At 44.4% G+C, this 20,645-nt stretch overlaps 2 long non-coding RNA genes across 2 annotated transcripts in view; one reads left to right on the forward strand and one right to left on the reverse strand.

The window, feature by feature from the left end:
- The first annotated feature begins 1,981 nt into the window (after nucleotides 1-1,981).
- LOC309352884 overlaps nucleotides 1,982-20,645 on the forward strand; it is a 36,840-nt gene continuing 18,176 nt past the window's right edge. The window contains exon 1 of the long non-coding RNA XR_014161444.1: nucleotides 1,982-3,368. This is a non-coding gene — a long non-coding RNA (uncharacterized lncRNA). The remainder of the gene's footprint in view (nucleotides 3,369-20,645) is intronic.
- Nucleotides 5,563-14,749, reverse strand: LOC309352877. The gene is made up of 3 exons (XR_014161433.1): nucleotides 14,628-14,749; nucleotides 8,727-8,892; nucleotides 5,563-6,524 (listed from the first exon to the last, which is right to left on the reverse strand). It is a non-coding gene; the product is annotated as an uncharacterized lncRNA (long non-coding RNA).

Here is a 20,645-nt window from a genome sequence, read left to right on the forward strand (position 1 = left end):
GACTGCCGTGCACATTTGTTAAATGTTGTATTTGGATGTACCGAGTTGTTGTTTTGAAACATGAGATGGCAGCATTATGGAACATAATGGCTACCCCCAGCTTAGAGCAGGACAGCAATTATGGTGTCCTGCTCAATTGGCCAAATTTGGAAGCACCCGTTCAGCATTTGCAAAGCTCCAATTAAAAAGTTCAGGGTTTCCTTGCTTCCTTGCCTTTTGTTTTTGCTGCTGAAATTTGAGTTTGGGCACACACAACACAACTCCAGCAATACATGCCCACCTGATGCAAGTCCACACCAACCTCTCGTCATTTGACTCGTTCTGCAAGCTCTGAAAGGTTGCTGGGGTTGCAGTCTTGATGTTCCTCCCATTAGCTTTTGTGAAAGGGGCCTTTTTGAAAAGCACACCCTAAATTACCTGCAGCTACGGTGATTAAAGCTTTTAGATACTTTGTTCCTTGTACATACAATAATGTGGGCGTGCAACTTATGGTGATTGGAGGGCCTTATAGGTGACAGTAAGAGAATATTCACTGGTTTTGCAAATCTTACTCCCAACCTGCCTGTTCGCTGCTGAATGAAAGAAATAATTACTGAGCAAAATCAACTAAGGATGCTTGCATTTAGTACCTTGAACCTGGGTAGTTCTAAACAATCCAGGACAAAAAAGTAGGGGAAAGCATTTGTTGTTCAGTGTGAGCCACAAAACCTTGGATGGATCCTGTTTTCAGCACTTGGGTTTATTCTACATACCTAGAAATTATTAATGAGTATGCCTCAGCAGTGTGCAGCTAGGAAATTTTATTTTATTTTTAAATCCAAACTTCTATCATTATCATGTAAATAATGCAATACATTTTGAAATTTTTAAAATATATATATGGGTGGGTGGATGCCAAAGGAAATATATTTCCATACATACATATGGATATGTGCAGAGATATGTATAAAGAAAGAAGAAAAGAACATATATAATAAAATTCAGTAAGAAAATAATCTAATTAACACTGATATTGAATTAACACAAAAAGTGTAAATAAATTAATTAATGAAGAGATGACAAAAATGGAGGGGTGGGGGAGTATTTATCTGATCATTGTTCTGATCATTGACCTGCTTGTTGATCCCACCTTAATGATGTACAGTGGTACCTCGGGTTACATACGCTTCAGGTTACATAAGCTTCAAGTTACACACTCCGCTAACCCAGAAATAGTGCTTCAGGTTAAGAACTTTGCTTCAGGATAAGAACAGAAATCGTGCTCCGGCGGCACGGCGGCAGCAGGAGGCCCCATTAACTAAAGTGGTGCTTCAGGTTAAGAACAGTTTCAGGTTAAGAATGGATCTCCGGAATGAATTAAGTACTTAACCCGAGGTACCATTGTACACATGTTCCCAGTAATATTATAAAATTTCAGAGTTGTAAGGGATCCCAAGGGTCATCTAGTCCAACTTCCTGCATTGCAGGAATCACATCTGACTAACGGCCAATATACAATATACAAGCAATATCCGTAGAAATAAAAATACAACCTGAAACCACTAAAACAATTATATAAAAATATACAAAAAGCAAATCGAACATGTACCATAATGAACCAGGACAAAAAAATAATAATGACTCTTGAGGGTAAGCATTACAGTGGTGCCCCGCAAGACGAACGCCTCGCAAGACGGAAAACCCGCTAGACGAAAGGGTTTTCCATTTTGGAGGTGCTTCGCAAAACGAATTTCCCTATGGGCTTGCTTCGCAAGACGGAAATGTCTTGCGAGTTCCTGCGGGTTTTTTTCCCTTTCCCCCCCTTTTTCTAAGCCGCTTATCAGCTGATCCGATAAGCCGCTAAAAGCCGCTAAAAGCCGCTAATCCGCTAATCCGTCAATGGGCTTGCTTCGCAAGACGAAAAAACCACTAGACGAAGAGAATCGCGGAGCGGATTCTTTTCGTCTTGCGAGGCACCACTGTATAAATATGACATGGTACATCGTGCAAATGTGTTCATTTTGCAAATTGCAGACTTTGTCACCCAAAGAGTTCTGCCCTGTAACTTACCAGTCTTTGCTTCTGGAAACTTCTCAGCACCTAAGCCTTCTAGTAGATGGCCGTGTTTAATGTGTGTACATTTGTGTTACGTGTGTGTTGTAAAATGTATGTGGGGTGTGTATCAGAAGTTTGGGGGTTATTTTCCTTGGCGACATATACAGACTCTACTGAATGGCAAGTAGACATCTTCCCGTTGTTATAGCAACCAATTAGTATGCATGCCTGTTTAGGAAATATGTGGATTTGAAAATTGGAGACTGGATTTCAAATTGGCCTTCTTTCTTGGTTTTGAAATCAGTTTCTTGCTTCAGTCGCTCCACCATGATGACCAAGAGTAGCTTATTCACCACTGAGTAGGCCGGATTTTCTGGATCTCTTACGTTAGATCTATTCTAGGCATCTGTATTACTTGAGGAATAAGGCTCTGAGATTCCAGATCTCATTCATTGTCATCAGGCATCTCCCAAAAGCTATGGGGAAATATACAGGACTCCAGTCTCCCCAAGTGCAGCAATAGGACAGATGGCATTCCTGGCAGTGCTGATTTTCATCCTAGGCTCAAGGCCAGATCCATTTTATATTATTTTTTTAAGGGAAGAAGCATTGGCTCTGTGGACATCCTTTTCGGGAAGGACTCGAGGGAAGTCAATTAAACAAGACAACACTTCTGAAATTGCACACGAGACAGGCAGTGGGGTGTTGACAAAACTGCCAACAGTAATGTATTAATGGCGGCCGGACCTGGAGTCTCAAGTGCAAAATAAAGGAAAGTATATGCAGCAACTATAATTAAAATGAATGCATGTGGTAAATTTTGCAGGAACAATGCCTGACTGAGAGCAGGCAGGAATCTCTTCTCTTGCCCATGTGGCTTTTTGTCTGAATTGGCAAATGCATTATTTCAAAGCTTCTAAAGTCTTTTGCTGTCAATGAACTTTCCCCACACACATTAATGTTAATTGCAAGGGGTTTCGGAGGGTTATTCCTGTGGGATAACCAGCCTCATATAACCAACATGCTTAGGCCCAATTAATGCATGAAGGGGTTAATACCATAGCTTAGGTTTCCTGCCAGGCTTCCTGCTATGTCACTTCCTCTTACCTTGGGAGGAAATAGCTAATCAAGCCTAATGCTTCCCCTCTCAGTCTACCTGAGAAACTCAGCGAGTGAAGAGGTCTGAGCTGATTGCTCTAGCTCAGCCACATGCCTCTCACCCGCCAATAATCTAGGAACTTCTGCCATTTTGTAACAAAGCTGAGTTTTTCTGCTTGTGCACGTTTTCTGACTGATGTATCGAAAAGCACATTAATCTGAGCTTTGAAGATTTTGTAAGTAGTCCATTTTTTAAAATTTACCAAATGTGAGGTCTTTTCCTATGCTGGGGGAAGCGGGGAACCTTGGAAAGGCCTGTTTTAAAAGTTTAACAGCCTATATGTCCATGCTTTACTTTGCTGTATTTTTTGTGACTTTAAATCCCTGCTGGGGTTCCCTCACCAAACAGTACTAGCCCCAAACTTGGATCTTGCCCATGTGGGAATTCTCCCCCCCCCCTCTGTGTGTGTGTGTGTACACACACACACACACACACACACACACACACACACTGCATCAACAATTCTAGGGCACACTTAAGCTCATTCAGGGTCTGTCAAGCCTACTTGTTACCCATGCAAACCACAAATGCCTCCATTTTCTCTGTGACTGCTCATTGCCAAAGACAGTAATGGAAATGTTTTTATGATCAGCCTCTGATTTGCCCAGAGGAACCCCTGACTACCTCCCAAGAAACCCCCAGGTCCTAAAAACAGGGTAGCCAACAATGGTATTCTATCCACTGGTGAAAGACATCCATTAAAGGAACAATTAGAAAAGTAATTTTTGATTATTCATCTTCTGCTGCAGCTGCCCCATGTTATGAATTCTGCTCGGGGGGCGGCAGCGGTTAACCTCTTAGATAGAATAAATATCAGGGGAGAGGGCTGAAGGCGAAAGAGGTGTTTTGGTTTTATGATAAAGATTGTCTTCTACAATAGACGAGTATAGGACCATCACTTTCTGCACTTCCTAGTCTGGTCCAGGTGTTTTGGCAAGCTCAATGTTGGAGGACTTCAAACTACCCCACCTCTTAATGAAAAATATAGTGGTACCTCTGGTTACATACTTAATTCATTCCAGAGGTCCGTTCTTAACCTGAAACTGTTCTTAACCTGAAGCACCACTTTAGCTAATGGAGCCTCCTACTGCCGCTGCGCCTCTGCTGCACGATTTCTGTTCTCATCCTGAAGCAAAGATCTTAACCTGAGGTACTATTTCTAGGTTAGCGGAGTCTGTAACCTGAAGCGTATGTAACCCGAAGCGCCTGTAACCTGAAGCGTCTGTAACCCAAGGTACCACTGTACCTCATCTTTCTCCTGCTTTGAAATCGGATCTCTTGATTTGTTTTTGTTCTGCCCAACTTCATGTTCAGTATGGATTCCTATTTCCTAAACATGTTTTTGAAGGCTATGGTAAACTTGTCATGTGAGCTAAGCTTCGTTGGATTCACAACTTTCTCTGGAAGCTTCTTGAGGGGGAAATGTTGTGGTGAACCAGATATTGCACACACCACCACAGTTGGCCATCCATGAGATAGTGAGAGAAAAATGAATGGACGTTAGGGGTCATCCTCTCATGCTTTGAAGGCTAAGGGGATGTGTCTGTACCGTATCTTTAAACCAGGCATCCCCAAATTCGGCCCTCCAGATGGTTCGGGACTACAATTCCCATCATCCCTGACCACTGGTCCTGTTAGCTAGGGATGATGGGAGTTGTAGTCCCAAAACATTTGGAGGGCCGAGTTTGGGGATGCCTGCTTTAAACTAAGCTGGTGTGGCCATGAGCATTGCCTTGATTTCACAGTGCCTGCCTGAAAACCATAGTGAGGCTGCTCCCAATATATTGGAGGTGGAAGAGAGAGAGAGGAGAGAGAGAGAGATGCCTAGCTGAGAACTTTAAAACAACTACAGCCTACAATATTGTCATAACAGATACAGTGGTACCTCGGGTTACAAACACCTCAGGTTACAAACACTTCGGGTTACAGACTCTGATAACCTGCAAGTAGTACCTCGGGTTAAGAATTTTACCTCAGGATGAGAACAGAAATTTCGCACCGGTAATGCGGCAGCAGCGGGAGGCCCCATTAGCTAAAGTGGTACCTCAGGTTAAGAACGGACCTCCGGCACGAATTCAGTTCGTAACCTGAGGTACTACTGTAATAAGAAGGGTTGGAATGTGTTTGCTTTGGCAGAATTTCAGAATGAATGCACACCAATATTTTGATATCTATGCTGAGGACTGATTCACACAATACTGTATATATTTTGGGTGTATAGCTAAGATGTCTGAAACTAGGGACAGGGAAGCTGTAGTCCTGCAAATGTTACTGGACAACAACCCCCATGATTCCCAACCACTGGGCACAAGCCCCCCCCCCCCCGCTTTAAGCATACATCTGAAAAAGGAAAAACGAAAGACTACATGTCAGCAGTGTACACATTTATCATACAGGTACATGAATCACAGAGCTAACATTGGCTGCAAGTGCTGTTTAGGGTACGCTCAGTGGCAAACCTGGTTTTGCTGCTGCATAATGTGTGAAACACCCTGTTTTTACTTTCATCATGGATCACAAAGTAGAGCAGGGTGATGGATGCTTTGCAGGGAAGAAGTATTAAACCTCTGACTCCCTTTCTGGCATAAGTTGTCTATGCATTGTGCTTCAAATACTTCACATTGATTTCAGTGAAATATACACACCTATGGAATATTTGTATAGCAATTATGAACAAGGGTCATGGTTGCTTTTCTGCCAAGCCCCACAACGACATGGCAATAATACCGCTCAGCATTTGACTAAATGATGACTTGTATACACAGCTGAGCGCCAAAAATGGAATTATGCCTCCATTCTTAGGCTCATTTGTCAAACGTCAATACAACAATGGAGCTCCTGTTCAAGACTGAAATAGCTATAACTATTAACTTGTTAATAAGTGAAATAAACACTTAGAGTGTTGCTTTGGGGAGCGAAAATGAAAGAAAGACAGTTGTGTAGGCCGTTTGTTATAATGTAGGAATAAATGTACATAATCACTTGTGCTTGATCACTAAAATATCTCTCCATCCCATGAACACAAACATGAGTCATACACATCTCTGCAAAGCAACTGGGATCACAATGTGTACTTTTGGGAAAGCAGATCGTATTATTTACTGCATGAGATTTTGGCACCGCAAAATATATTGCTCCAATAATTCTCTTCCTTTTCCTTCCCTCTGCGGAACCCGATGGCTTATCTAACAGTAGCTATTTAGTGTGATAATGGCGTTTGACAGATTGGATACAAACACCATTGTCACACTCCACAGCTCCAGCAGGAAAGAGGTACTGAGGAGTGGGGAGACGTGCAGCTCTAGATTTCTGAAATTATAACAACAGGTACCTACAATAAAACAGAGAAAGGGAATACGTTTAAAGAGGTGAACATGATAAATTCTGTAGGTAGAAATCATTTCCATTGTGAATGCAAGCTGTTTGGCTAACTAGACTGTCAACAGTTGATAAACCAATTGACTCCAACCTATAAATGTGGTTTGGCTGGAACCAATTTAGCCATGCTGAGCCCAGCCTAGTAGCTCATGGTAAATGAAGCAGAAGGAGACTCTAGAATCCTGGTCAATACAGTAGGCTGTCTGGCCCATTCACTTTCCCTAAAATATTTTTTAATGACATTTTAGTTGTAAACTAAAATAGCCACAGCTTACTCATTAAATCACAGCTATTGCTGAAGTCAGAGTAATAGAACTTACAATGGAAGAAACAACCAACCCTGCACTATAATTTCCCATTAAAGGTAAAGGTAAAGGTACCCCTGCCCGTACCGGCCAGTCGTGTCCGACTCTAGGGTTGTGCGCTCATCTCACTTAAGAGGCTGGGGGCCAGCGCTATCCGGAGACACTTCCGGGTCACGTGGCCAGCGTGACAAAGCTGCTCTGGCGAGCCAGCACCAGTGCAGCACACGGAAACGCTGTTTACCTTCCCGCTATAAAGCGGTACCTATTTATCTACTTGCACTTAGGGGTGCTTTCGAACTGCTAGGTGGGCAGGAGCTGGGACCGAAAGACGGGAGCTCACCCCACCGCGGGGATTCGAACCACCGACCATACGATCGGCAAGTCCTACATATCATGCTTCAGAAACAGATAATATTCCAACTGAGCAATAGAAAGAAAATGCTGCAGTGCGGACTGCTCCCGTCTTTGTAGATCAGGCTTCCTCAGCCTCGGCCCTCCATATGTTTTTGGCCTACAACTCCCATGATCCCTAGCTAGCAGGAGCAATGGTCAGGGATGACGGGAATTGTAGTTTCAAAACACCTGGAGGGCCGAGGTTGAGGAAGCCTGCTCTAGATCTCAAGCTGATTATCCAGGATTTATCCCCCTGGTTTAGATCCCATACATGTTGCTCATGTCCCTTAGGGCAACATCCACCCCTGCCCTCTCTCTTGCCTTTGATGGGTTGTTCTTTAATGAGAGATGCGGGCTGAACCAGTGATACTTTGAAAGCACTTTGAAGAAAATATCCTTAAATTCCCTGCTCCCAAACAGCTGTAGATTGAGTGAAGATTAAGGAGAGCACAAATCTCGCATGGGTATGAATGTCAAATACTGTTGTTGTTGTTGTTGTTGTTGTTGTTGTTGTTGTTGTTGTTGTTGTTGTTGTTGTTTTAAACTACCCAAATGAGTAGGTCAGCCTTTCTCAACCTTGAGTCCCCAGATGTTGTTGGACCACAACTCCCATCATCCCTAGGTAGCAGGACCAGTGGTCAGGGATGATGGGAGTTGTAGTCCAGCAACATGTAGGGACCCAAGGTTGAGAAAGGCTGTGGTAGGTAATGGGACAGATGCAGAATGCAGCCCGGAGGGCCTGTGGCTAAGCAAGATGAGTCAGGTACTTTTCCGAATTATGTGACGCAGTTTTCCAACCATATAATGTCTTCCGAACTGGAAATATTAGATGAAAATGTGCCTAAAGATGCTCCAGTTTGAAAAAAAAAAAAAAAGGCATTAGGGAAAATGGCATCTATAAATGGGTATATTTGGAGAAAGGCAGAGGAAATTTCATCACAAACTGATATAGAAGTGTAGCAAACCAAAAGAAGAGAGAGAAATTAAAATAATCTGAAACTGACAGATATGTTCATACCTAATGGGACCTATCAGCCATTCAGGTGATGCGACTGGTGACTGTGACCCAATAGGACCTTACTGGTCACAGCAGCACACTATTAGCTGATTTAAAACCCTACATCGGGCACCAGCCTGATTTGAAGTCTTCCTTAGTTCAACACAGCGTGGCAGAAACGCAGTTGGCACGCAGACCTGGATTATTTCACATGCACCTCTGCCCTAAGCTGTGGCATTGAGTTGAGTATATTGCATCGTTTGTGGCACCACACCCTGAAAACTCAGCTGGTGCAGCAAACTCCGAGGGCACCTGTTGCACCTGAAGTATATAGAATTTTGGCTCCATGATAGGGTACCCCTGTTCATTCCCTTGCCACCATTTTGGGGGATGGAGGGAAGAGGCAGGGCAAAATACTGTGCATTACCATGTTGCATACAAATATTATCTTTCATGTTACCTGGAAGAGAACTTGCTTCTTTCTCAAAGATAAAGGAACTGCTTGCTTGTTGAACTCTAGCGTCTTAATACCAAAGTGGGTTACGATCCATAAAATCACAGAAGCATTGTGGGGTTTCTCTTGACATGGCTTTGTGGAGAAGTCAAGCCTTGGTTCTTGACGCATGCTGTTGCAAATAGGAAAAGAACAGGAAGTTGGAAGGTTGGAGATAAGTATACCAGTGTCAGAGCTCCCCCGCCCTTTCTCCTTCACCCCCACCAGAATCGTGTTTCACTCTAATTTCAAAAGCCCCTTTGAAGAGAAAGAGAGAAAGATTTAACTAACCTGATTAAAGTGGCACTGTGGGTGTAAGGCTATTTTGTAAAAATGATTAGTTTTCAGAAGGAACAGGCATTTCATTTTCCTAAGTGCCCATTCCTTCCCTAATGAAGGAAAACAATAAAAAGAGAGGTGTTTGTCAACCTTCGAGAAATGAAATGGAAAAGCTTGTCAAGGTGAGAAATTTGTTGGGGAAAAGCAGGTTTGGCATGCAGAATTCCATAGCGGGAAGGGGACGGCTTTTTCTGTTTTTTGTTGGAATGCTTCTGAAACAAAGATAATCGGGAACAGACACACGATTCTTTGCAATCTGGACAACCTTTGTGTTACAAACACCAGCAAGGGTTCAGCTCCAACCACACATTTTCCTCTTTGTGTAACTGGGCGGGGGGAACTTTTGCCAACTCACACCCAATATAGTATGTACTGGGGAAAAGTCAAAAATCAAAGGTCTGGGGGTGAATCTGTAGTTTGAGGGTAGAGAGGAGATCCTTTGCAGAAGATCCTTTGGTAAATCTGCTTTAAAAAATAATGATCACATAGCTAATGACCTGGAGGGCCCCTGCCTGGGTTCAGTGGACAAATAGCCTGATCTGGTGCAAGGTGGCTTCTTTCTACAATCTTCTTCTCCATGTATGTTGATAGCACTGGATGTAACTGACTGGGATGTGGACCCACTGAACTGCATCCAAAACTGGGGCCAGACATGATAGGGGCAGCCCCAGTCACATGCCTAGTGGGATCTGATGCTAATGTCAGAATGTGCACACAGCTGAGGGGAGCCAACAGAGTTGGCCCAAAGCATTGTGTTGCCTGAGAAGGACAAGATGGCACCCTCATTCCATTTATGGAACCAGAATAGACTGGCTGTGGAATCTTACTTCAACTCTGGGGATGGGGTAACTGAGGGCTAACTTAAGAGGGCACAGGGTAGGCTACATGAGCGTCAACATCTCTCTGCTGCTCCCCCACGCCTTCAACATCTGCCACCGGAGACAGCCTCCTCACTCCTGCCTAACAGTAGGGCTGGCCCTGAGAGCCGGGCCCTAACCATTCTGCTGCTTCCCCTTGCCACTATCTACCTCATATCACACATTTTTTCTCTCTGCTTGTAAGTACTGGAACCAGGCTGAGAGTAATGCACTTGCTGCAAAGGAAGAGAAGGGAGAGGGAACAATAAGTGTGGCTGTCTCCATCATGGCTAGTTTTAGCCCCAATGTTGACTTCCCCAGCTTGCTGTGTGGACAACCACACCACAGATGGCAAACGTATTTATGTAAGTCACAGAAAGGCCGTTGCAGAGGCAGTATGAAGCAATGTCTGCTGAGGAGGCCTCAAGAGAGCGTGACACAGCCATCGCTACCACTGCGGCTGCAGGCAATGCATTCCTTGGAGGCCAAATCTGCTGCCCCTGTGGATCCTGCCACCCAAGGCAGTCGCCTCAGCTTGCCTCATGGGTGGGCAAGCCCTGGCTCTGCCTCCATAGCTGGAGGCAGTTGGATATCTGTTGTTGCCAACTGCAGGAATCCTGCTTGTGGTTTCCCACAGACATCTGGTTGGCTGGCCACTATCAGAAGAGAGCGTTGGACTAGATGGGCCGTTGGCCTGATCCAGTAGGCTCTTATTATGTTCTTAAGAGGAAAAGCTTCCCTCTGGCCTTGTTCTCTGCTGCTCAGAGTTGCAGTCTAGAGAGCCTGGCCTTGCATTGTCTTACCCCTGCTAAGCTTTCTGGTCTGTGCAGTCACCTAAATGTGCACCCATCCACATTTCATTAAGGGACTACAGTGGTACCTCGGGTTAAGTACTTAATTCGTTCCGGAGGTCCGTTCTTAACCTGAAACTGTTCTTAACCTGAAGCACCACTTTAGCTAATGGGGCCTCCTGCTGCTGCCGCGCTGCCGGAGCACGATTTCTGTTCTCATCCTGAAGTAAAATTCTTAACCTGAGGTAATATTTCTGGGTTTGCGGAGTCTGTAACCTGAAGCATATGTAACCTGAAGTACCACTGTATTGTTGTCATGCAAATTGGTGCTTTTCAAATTATGAAGTGGCAGGTTAGCAATTCCCCAGCCCCAATGTGCCAGGGACAGGTACCATATGTGGTCCTTGAAACATCCCACCCAACCTGGGTTATGATGGAATCACCACAGTCCAGCAGCCAATGGCTCATGGAGAGGCACCTGTCTGTGAACCACCACTTTGAGTAGCACTGAGGTAAATCATGGTTCACCTTATGAAATAACAATTATTGTTGTAATGACTTAAAAAAAATAAATGAGGCATTGTGCAGAATATATTAAAATAACAGGCCAGGCTTGCAACCTAATTTATACAGAAATAAAATTTAAAAAGAAAAGAAAACTAAGAATTGGAAGAGAAGGCATATTATCTCACAGGAAATAGAACCATAGAATTGGAAGGGACACTAAGAGTCATCTAGTTCAACCCCCACAATGCAAGAATCGAAACATGCAGTCCCCCATCCAACTTGATGGGACCCTGCTTAGCTTTGCAAATGTGTGAGCAGTTTTACTGCTGAACCACCAGCAGCATGCCTTATACAGAACCAGCGGCTCTCCTGGGTTTTAGGGAGGGTTCTCTTCCAGCCCTACATGCAGATGTCGGGGATCAAATATGGGAACTTCTACAAGCAAAGCAGATGCTTCACCACTGAGCTACAGCTCTGCCCTTTACACACACACACACACACACACACACACACACACACACAGAAAATAGCTGAAATAAATTAGTCTTGAGGCATTTTTTTTTTAAGTGGAAGATAAGCGGTTTGATGAATATCAGTGAGTATAAAGAGTTCCACAAAAAAGGATAAAGGATAGGAAAAGGTCAAGGGCATGGAACAGAAGAAAAGGTTTAACTAGCTTTAACTAGCGACAATGAACCAGAGGAATGCACAGGCAGAGAAGGCAATTATAGTGGGACCAGAGATGAAAGATAAACTGGAGAATAAATACAGATGAACGGAAAAGGACAATATAAAACCTGACATACTAAAAGGAAAAGGTAAATAGTGAAGTGGGATCAAAATTAGAGCAACATGGCTGAATTTAGACATGTGCCTCTCCTCCAGATGTGAAAGGCAACCCAGAGCAGAGACACACTAGATTTCATGTTAAATCCCCATGGGATAGCGAGGCTTTCTGGGTATCTGGTGTGGCCTGAAACTTACTCCAGAATCCCCATCAAGTGATGGGGGGTTCTGCAGAAGCGATTCCTTAACAGCCAAATCTAAGCGGAAATATATTTTTCCAGAGATTTTCCTAAGGCCTTGTCTGCACCATACATTTAAAGCAGTATCATACCACTTTAAACAGTCCCAGCTTCCCCCAAAGAATCCTGGGAACTGGGTCATTTGGTTGTTAGGAGGCCCGTATTCCATGAACAGAGCTACAATTCTCAAGAGTGCTTTAACAAGCAATCTCTCTTCTCGGGGAACTCTGATGAGGCCTGAGAAATAAATGCTTGGAAACCATTGCAAAGAGGCCATTCAGCATTTTCACAGAAAAGCACTGTTGTCAAGTGAGCTAGAGTAGAGCTCCAGTTTGCACCAGTAAACAACACTCACACTGGGGAAAAACAGTCCCTGTAAATCTGGTAAAAGTGGGAGGTATGAAAGAGTGAATTATCTTGAGGGCCAAACTAAACGTTTGCTTAAATGCACAGGATGCATTTAGTTTCATTTCTTTATCTAATGCATTTATACCCTGCTTTTCACTGTGAAAATTCCTTGGTAGCACTAAGAAAGCTGTTTTGCCAGTGAAAATATTTTTGCTTGTGCAATGGAACGTTTCCCCACTCCTCCTCCTCCTCCTCCTCCTCCTCTAGGCACCCTAAATCTGTTCTAGAGTTTCCCTCAACTCTCCGGAGTAGATCCGGGTAGAGTTTAGGTCACGCACAGAGGCAGAAGAGGAAGTAAAGTCCCGCTGTGCAAGTGGAAATCCTTGCTTGGTGACGGGATGCATTAACAGGATACTTTACTGTGGGAAGAATTCAATGCAGCGCTAAGGAGATTGCTGTATCGGTGCAAGAATTTCTGCTTGCCTGATAGAATTAGCTCACCTCTCCTCCAGGTGCACGCTGTTCTGGGGTTCTCCCCCAACCCAATTTGGAGGGATACAGAGAAAAGAAGGGTGGGGGAAGCCCAACTGCACTAGCAGAAATCCTTGCACAGGCTTCTGGTACTGGGACTGATTAGCTGAGTCTGACCCTAAATGTCTCAAAGTACTTTGTATGGGTAGATGGGTAGATGATGATGATGGTGGTGGTTCTTATGGAGAAGTCAGTGAGCGAGGAATGGTAGCTTGCATTCCCACCCACCCCCACCTTGACTGGAATGCCCCCACTCTTTGTCCACACAGATAGGAAGGAGCCTTAGAAAAAGCCCCATTAGCACCAATGGAGACTCCCTTCCAAGGTTCCTAGTCATGTTGTGTGTGGTGTGTGAGAGAGAACTAATCTCCAGTCCACTCATGGTAGAGTGAAGAGATAAGTCTCCGCTTCCCACATGCTACCTTCATGAATCACCCCTCTGCACCTATAAGCAATTGAAGATGAACAAGCAAAATTCAGCAAACATCTAAAATGGACCAGCAATGTGGCAAGCCTAGTTGGGAAGGGGGAGGGGGTGAGGGAGAGCTCCACTTCCACCCTCCCCACAGCGTTATCAAGGACTCGTCATAGTATAGCAATTACTCGGAGGGAAACAGAAAACGAACAGCAGAGAAATATTGGTTCCTAGGGTTTGCCATTCTTTCCAAACCTCATGGTTATTAGACGTGGAGGTGACAAGACGGCTGCTCGCTAGCAGAAGGGAGGAGAGGGCTGCTGAGGGCTGCTGGTAGCCCCATGGCAACGTATGCCCCCTACGTCCCCTGGCATCCCCTTCGGTGGATTTTATGGCTGAAGGATGGCGTGGGAGCGACGTGAAAGCAATTGCTGAAAACCAGCAAAGGAAAATATCAGCGAGGAACAATTGCGTAGCTGACTGCGCTCCACGCAGGGGAAAGGATTTGAAGAAAGCTGTTGTCATTTATATAAATCTAATATACTCCCTGATAAAAACCCAATCGTGCTTATTATTAGCATCATTATTTTGTCAATTTTCAACTAGCTTTTGTTCTCAGGGCTCACTGGAGCTAATAGCAGGAATGCTTCCTCTCCAAAAATTGCACATTCAGAGTTAGTTAAAATATTAAAATTTGGCAGCAAGCTTGATGGGGTGGGGGAGTTGCTGCAAGCTCACAAAGCGCCCTGCCTTCTCGTCTGTCTGCTGAGAAAACAGCAACTTGCGGTTTTGCATCTTGCGGGTGAAGAGCTGTGATTCTGGGTAACAGCTCTGATGTTAACATGGCCCGTGCAAGTGGGCCACTGGCATGAACTGTCTTTCTTCCTCAAAGTCAGCATAATCACACTATTTATGGGAGGAAAGCTTTGAAAAGTATTTGAGGATATGATCGCGGTTGCCGCTAATGGCGTGTACCTCTCGGTACCAATTATCTACCCATCAGTTTGAACCCCTCGTTCCTTTTTAATGAAACACGCGGAAGTGATTTTACTTACCGTCCTGTGGGATTGCAGCATGATCTTGTTTTTGCCTTGTGCTTTAAAGCTCCTTTGCTTTTGCTTTTCTCTCAAATGCTGAACGCTGTTGTTCTGTCTATACTAGAAGAAGGCATTCAGAGCATCTGTTCCCCAAACTGGCTCCCCCTTGGCCTTTATGGGATCCGGAGTTTCTAAGTAAACAACCCAGCCTGATAAGTCACATTAAAATATTGATCCATGTGGGACGGCTTTCGCTCCTCTGCATGGCCGAGGGTGGTTTGCTTGGACGTAGTAAGCCAAGGGGGGGGGGCGGGAAGAGGGGGTCACTATAAGTTATTTATCCTCTTTGCTTGGGACAGAGTTGTAGTGAGAAAGCGGAATTGGGGGGCTAAGAGAAGGGAATTGTTAGATTATGCCAGACCTACTGAAAAAGGTCAGAGTATTCTGAAGGTTAGAGTATTTGGATTTCTCTTTCTGTGTTGGTTGTTTGATAATTGTAAATTTCAACATCTGAAAAAAAACAACCTCTAAATAAAATACAGTATGGGAAAAAGAAAGAAAAAAGGTTAGAGTATCTCAATGCAACCACATAAAGTGGTACCTCAGGTTAAGTACTTAATTCGTTCTGGAGGTCCATACTTAACCTGAAACTGTTCTTAACCTGAAGCACCGCTTTAGCTAATTGGGCCTCCCGCTGCTGCCGCACCACCGGAGCACGATTTCTGTTCTTATCCTGAAGCAAAGTTCTTAGCCTGAAGCACTATTTCTGGGTTAGCAGAGTGTGTAACCTGAAGCGTATGTAACCTGAAGCGTATGTAACCCGAAGTCCCACTGTACAAGGCAGGGATAATCCCAAAGGCCTTGTTCGGTAACACAGCAGATGAGACAGTAAAACTGTTTTCTGGACCACACCAGGTAGACTGCAGGTAGGGGCAAATATGACTGAAAACTCCTCCATATAAAAAAAAAAACCTCTCCATATAGTAAGCAAGCACATAGGGGAAAGAGTTATTGTAAATAACTCATTTACTAAATGTGCTTGGAGTGCTATGTCCAGTGATCTTCCATTTGAGCCTTCACTTACAGTCTGGAATGATAGTATCAAGAAAGCAGTCTTTTCCATCCCAAGGGCTGTTTGTGAGGACCAGGCTCAAATTCCACTGAAATCCATGGATGTTAGTCACAACAGTATCCCCGTTTCATGGTTGGAGTGGGATGTGCAGCCCAAACTTAGGCACCTTTACTTGAGAACACACCCCACTGAGTCAAATGGGACTTCCTTCAAATGCAATACAGCTCTGCAGCCAGTGGCTGGCATTAAAATAGTGTCAGAGTAGTGGTCAAGACTGACTAGGGTTTATGAATTTCAATGCTATTTGAGTTCTTTGTTACTCAGAAAAGATAACACACTGTAGCAAATCCTGAGATCTACAGATGAAGGGCTGTATACAAATTTAATAAATAATAATTTCATTACTGTGGGTTATGTTCATCTAAACCAGCAGGCTTTGGGGAACTGACTGCTTTTGATGAAAGGGCTGGTGCCGTGCTGTTTTTATTGTAATTATCTATGTTTTAAGCAGATTTTTATATATGTATATAGTTTTAATTCTATTCATATTTAAGTGTTTTTAATGATTGGGTTTTTCTATGTCTTTAGCATTCATAGGGCAGCTTATTATTTGTTTCCTGACAATTGTGTTATTTGCAAACAGATTTTTTTTCCCCTGGAAGGAAATAACACAGAGATGAGTGCTAAGCTTGTTGTCTAGTCTGCTGTATTTTCAGAAGTGGCCTTTATGTCCCATGAAAGCACACATACAATGCAGACATTAACAGATAGGGAAACATCAGGAAAGTGGAATAATCGGTCTTGTGAATGCAGCCTAACAGTTAAGCAGCCAAATAGATTTGAAACAGCTGAGGAACTGAGAGCAAAGAACAAAAATAGCAGAGAAGCAACAACAGACCAGGGGAAGAAGAGATGTTGAGCAGCATCAATATAATACAAATAATTTATGGCTTTTTTCTTTGCAATAGCTTGTTCACCAGCAACAAATGTGCTACTTTTGAAGCAGAATTGAAACCAGGGGTTTACCGCATTTGGAGTGGATGCATCCCTAACTTACACTTACCCTCGTTTGGGTGATTTGTCTCTGGTGATCTTTTTGTTCTGTGCCCTTTATTATCCTTGTTAATAATTTCCCTGTGTGAGTTCACGGTGATACAGCATCTCGCCTTTGGTCGCTTGCCCACCTTGTTGCTACAGATGAGACTTTTGAAGACTTGTGCAATGAAAATTTTGCAAAGGGTATGGATTCCCCACATCGCATGCAGCTGCCAACCCGAAATTTAGGGTTGCAAAAGTCATGTGTTCCCAGCTTGACCCAGTTCTTTGGAAGGTCATGCCAAGTAATTTTGAAACAATAGTCCAGATTCCATGAATTCACTTGCCTGCTTGCCAGCAGCCACTACCTCTCAGTCGTCTGGCCAATGCTTGGACTCACATGTGAATGCACATGACTCAGGAAAGGAAGGGGGTCAGAACTGACCACATATAGAATCTTGGATACTAAGCTAAGCCAAAACTTCTGCCTGATGGGTTTCTGGTGGTATTGAATGAATCAGAAGAGAAAGGTCACAAAGAGTGATGCTGAAGTATCATCATGGGGTTTCAAGGGTGAAAGGAATCTTTCAAACTTATGCTTAGTTATCAACCCTTCCACAGATAAGAGGTGGTTATTCTTAAACCCCATTCAACAAACATAAACCAAGAGAGTCAGGGGATTTTCCATTGCACCAACTGGTTTTTGAAATGCAGGAAGCAAGATTTTGAGGAACAAAGAACAAGTTGAAAACAGATGTGGACTGAGAATAGGGTGACTTGCCCATCTCTGCCACAGGCCCACCAGAGACATTGACCTTAATATGGCGTGGGTTGTGCTTAGTTGCATGTGATTAAAAAAATATAAGAAGGTTCTGCTGGACCAGGCCAGTGGCCCATCTGGTCCTGCACCCCATTTTCACAGTAGCCCACCAGATGCCTATGGGAAGTTCATAAGCAAGATCTGAGCACAAAAACCATCTCCACTTCTATGGTTTCCAGCAAAGCGGCTTCTCCTTCATGGAGAACACGTGTTGTGGTGGGAGCAACCAAGATACCCCCTGTTGCTGGGCAGGTTTGTTTGGATGGCCACGAATTTGATTGGACACCTTTCATTGTTGCTGGGGAAAAGTTATTGTTGCAATTTTATTTGATTGATGGGGGTCCTATATATGTTCCTTATGTGCAGCATTGAGCTTCCTCTTTTCGCTGCGCACATCAGATTACCCGCCCACCCTCCCTTTATTTAGGGTTTGTTTATGCTGACCTTGCTATGCCTGTCATGGGGTCATCTGCTTTGGGGCGGGGGCCTGGTAGGAATTTTACCATTTGGTTGATTGGCTGGTGCCATTTGGGTTTTGCCTACTGCATAGCAAATCGGCACAACTTGTAAGGTTGCAGTTAGGCATTGGTTAATTTTTGGTTGGTGGAGGGGATGTGGTTGGCTGTTCCTGCCCCTCCAATGCTGCTGCTGCAAGGGTATTCCGTTAAAGGAATCTGGGGGCTTGCCATGCTTTTGTCTGACTCCCTGGCAAAAGGCTAGGGCCACGCAAGAGCCCCTGGGAGCATTTGGGGAGAGGTGAGAGCCTGGCGCCCAGCTTTAATCTCTCCCCAAAATTGTTTACCCTTACTGACTTCTGCAGGGGTGCTGTTGTCAGTACTGTTCCTACCTCCAAGTGGGAACAGATAGTTGTTAACCAATGCCTAAGCAACCACTCGGCGGGACGCGGGTGGTGCTGTGGGTAAAAGCCTCAGCGCCTAGGGCTTGCCGATCGAAAGGTCGGCGGTTCGAATCCCCGTGGCGGGGTGCGCTCCCGTTGCTCGGTCCCAGCGCCTGCCAACCTAGCAGTTCGAAAGCACCCTCAGGTGCAAGTAGATAAATAGGGACCGCTTACTGGCAGGAAGGTAAACGGCGTTTCCGTGTGCTGCGCTGGCTCGCCAGATGCAGCTTGTCAGCCTGGCCACGTGACCCGGAAGTGTCTTCGGACAGCGCTGGCCCTCAGCCTCTTAAGTGAGATGAGCGCACAACCCTAGAGTCTGTCAAGACTGGCCCGTACGGGCAGGGGTACCTTTACCTTTTTAAGCAACCACTCACATACTGTAATTCAATAAAGTTGTGGCCAAAATTATGCCAAAAACCAAAACAAAAATGATCTTTGAACCGTGTTTTTATTCGGGGGTGTCTTCGACACGCAACCAGTATTTATGGACCACAATTGGAGTGAAAGTAACTGAATTAGTGAAAGTAAGATACACCAATTCATTATATTCAGGAGAAATTGCTTGCAAAAATGTGTGTATTAGGAGACTAACTACTGCTTTATTATTTATTTGCCATCCATCTGTATTGCCCCAGCCTCTCAGGGCGGCTTCCAGCAAAATATAAAAACACCATAAAACATCAAGCATTAAAAACTTCCCTATACAGGGCTGCCTTCAGATGTTGTTTTCTACAAGTCAGAGGATGTTACACAGGGCAGGCACCACTACTGAGAAGGCCTGGTTCCCTGTAACTTCACTTCTGGCTGTGAGGGAACTGCCAGAAGGTCCTCAGAGCTGGACCTCAGTATCTGGGCTGGACGAAGGGGATGGAGACACTCTTTCAGGTATATTGCACACTTAAATGCTGATGACTTTTCATGAGGACTTTAAAAAAAAATTAAAAATCACAAAATCATGGATCTGTGGTGAACTGACTGGGAAAATGAGCAATGGAGAGAAACAAAAATGAACAGATTTCTCCATTCCTGCTTTAGAGGACATGTGGAGAAAAGCTTCCTTTGAGTTTTCTCCAGCCTGGTTGCCTGGTCTTACAGCTCTGATTACTGGAGAGGGACTCTGCACTTTGCTCAGAGATCCTCTCTGTCATAGATGAAAGGACTGGAATTGGCTCTGCAGTGGAGCTAATTTTTCCCAGACACTAAGCCAGAGGTATGCTGTGTTTCTGCAATGACCGCTCCCCACTTAAAACGGGGGGCGCCTTTTGCGTGGACGCGTGCAGCCCTGGATCTGGAGTGGCCCCATCAGCATAGGCTTTGCCTTCCCCCAGGTGGGATACCTGGAGGTCCCCGCCTACCCCAGCGAGTTGTCCAATCCCACCTGGGGGAAGTGTTGCCAGGGAAACCAGGCCAGGTAAGGGGAGGGATTACCTGCCCACACAATAGAGGGTGGATCTTAATTGTTAATCCTCACTGTGTTTCTGCAAATGTTGTTTGACTCCAACTCCTATCAGTCCAAGTCAGCATGGCCAGTGATTATGGATGATAGGAGTTCAAGTCCAACAACATCTGGAGAAACACAGTATGCCCATCAACATTTGTCTGATGAAAATAGGTGAAGTATACTCGGGAGTCGAGTGTGGATTTCATGCTCTTTATTCAGCTCATAGTAGTGAGGAATGCCAATTCCCCCGAAATGTCTGCTTTATATACATTATTTACACAATGGGCCCCACATGATTGGCTAATTCCAGGATTCTCCTGTAGGCCAATCAGGTTGCGGATTCACTTCCACCTGGAGTTGGATTGGGTGGCTCCTGTGGACCAATCAGACTGCTGCATTCTGGATCCTTTTGTTCTAGGACCAATCAGACTGCTGCATTTTGGATCCTATTCAACTCAGTACATAACAATAGGGATGTTCTATTCCATTATTATTATTATTATTATTATTATTATTAATACCCCATCTGTCTGACTGGGTTGTCGCAGGCACTCTAGGCAGCTTCCAACATATATAAAAACATAATGAAACATTAAAAAACTTCCCTATACAGGGCTGTCTTCAGATGTCTTCTAAAGGCTGTATAGTTACTTATCTCCTTGGCTTGGAGGTCACATAAGTCCATACCCTCCAACATTTCTCCAATGAAGATAGGGACATTCTAAGGAAAATCGGGACATTCTGGGATCAAATCAGAAACTGGGATGGCT

The sequence above is a fragment of the Podarcis erhardii genome (assembly GCF_964252035.2).
Source record: "Podarcis erhardii genome assembly, chromosome: 11".
Classification (NCBI taxonomy): Eukaryota; Metazoa; Chordata; class Lepidosauria; order Squamata; family Lacertidae; genus Podarcis; species Podarcis erhardii.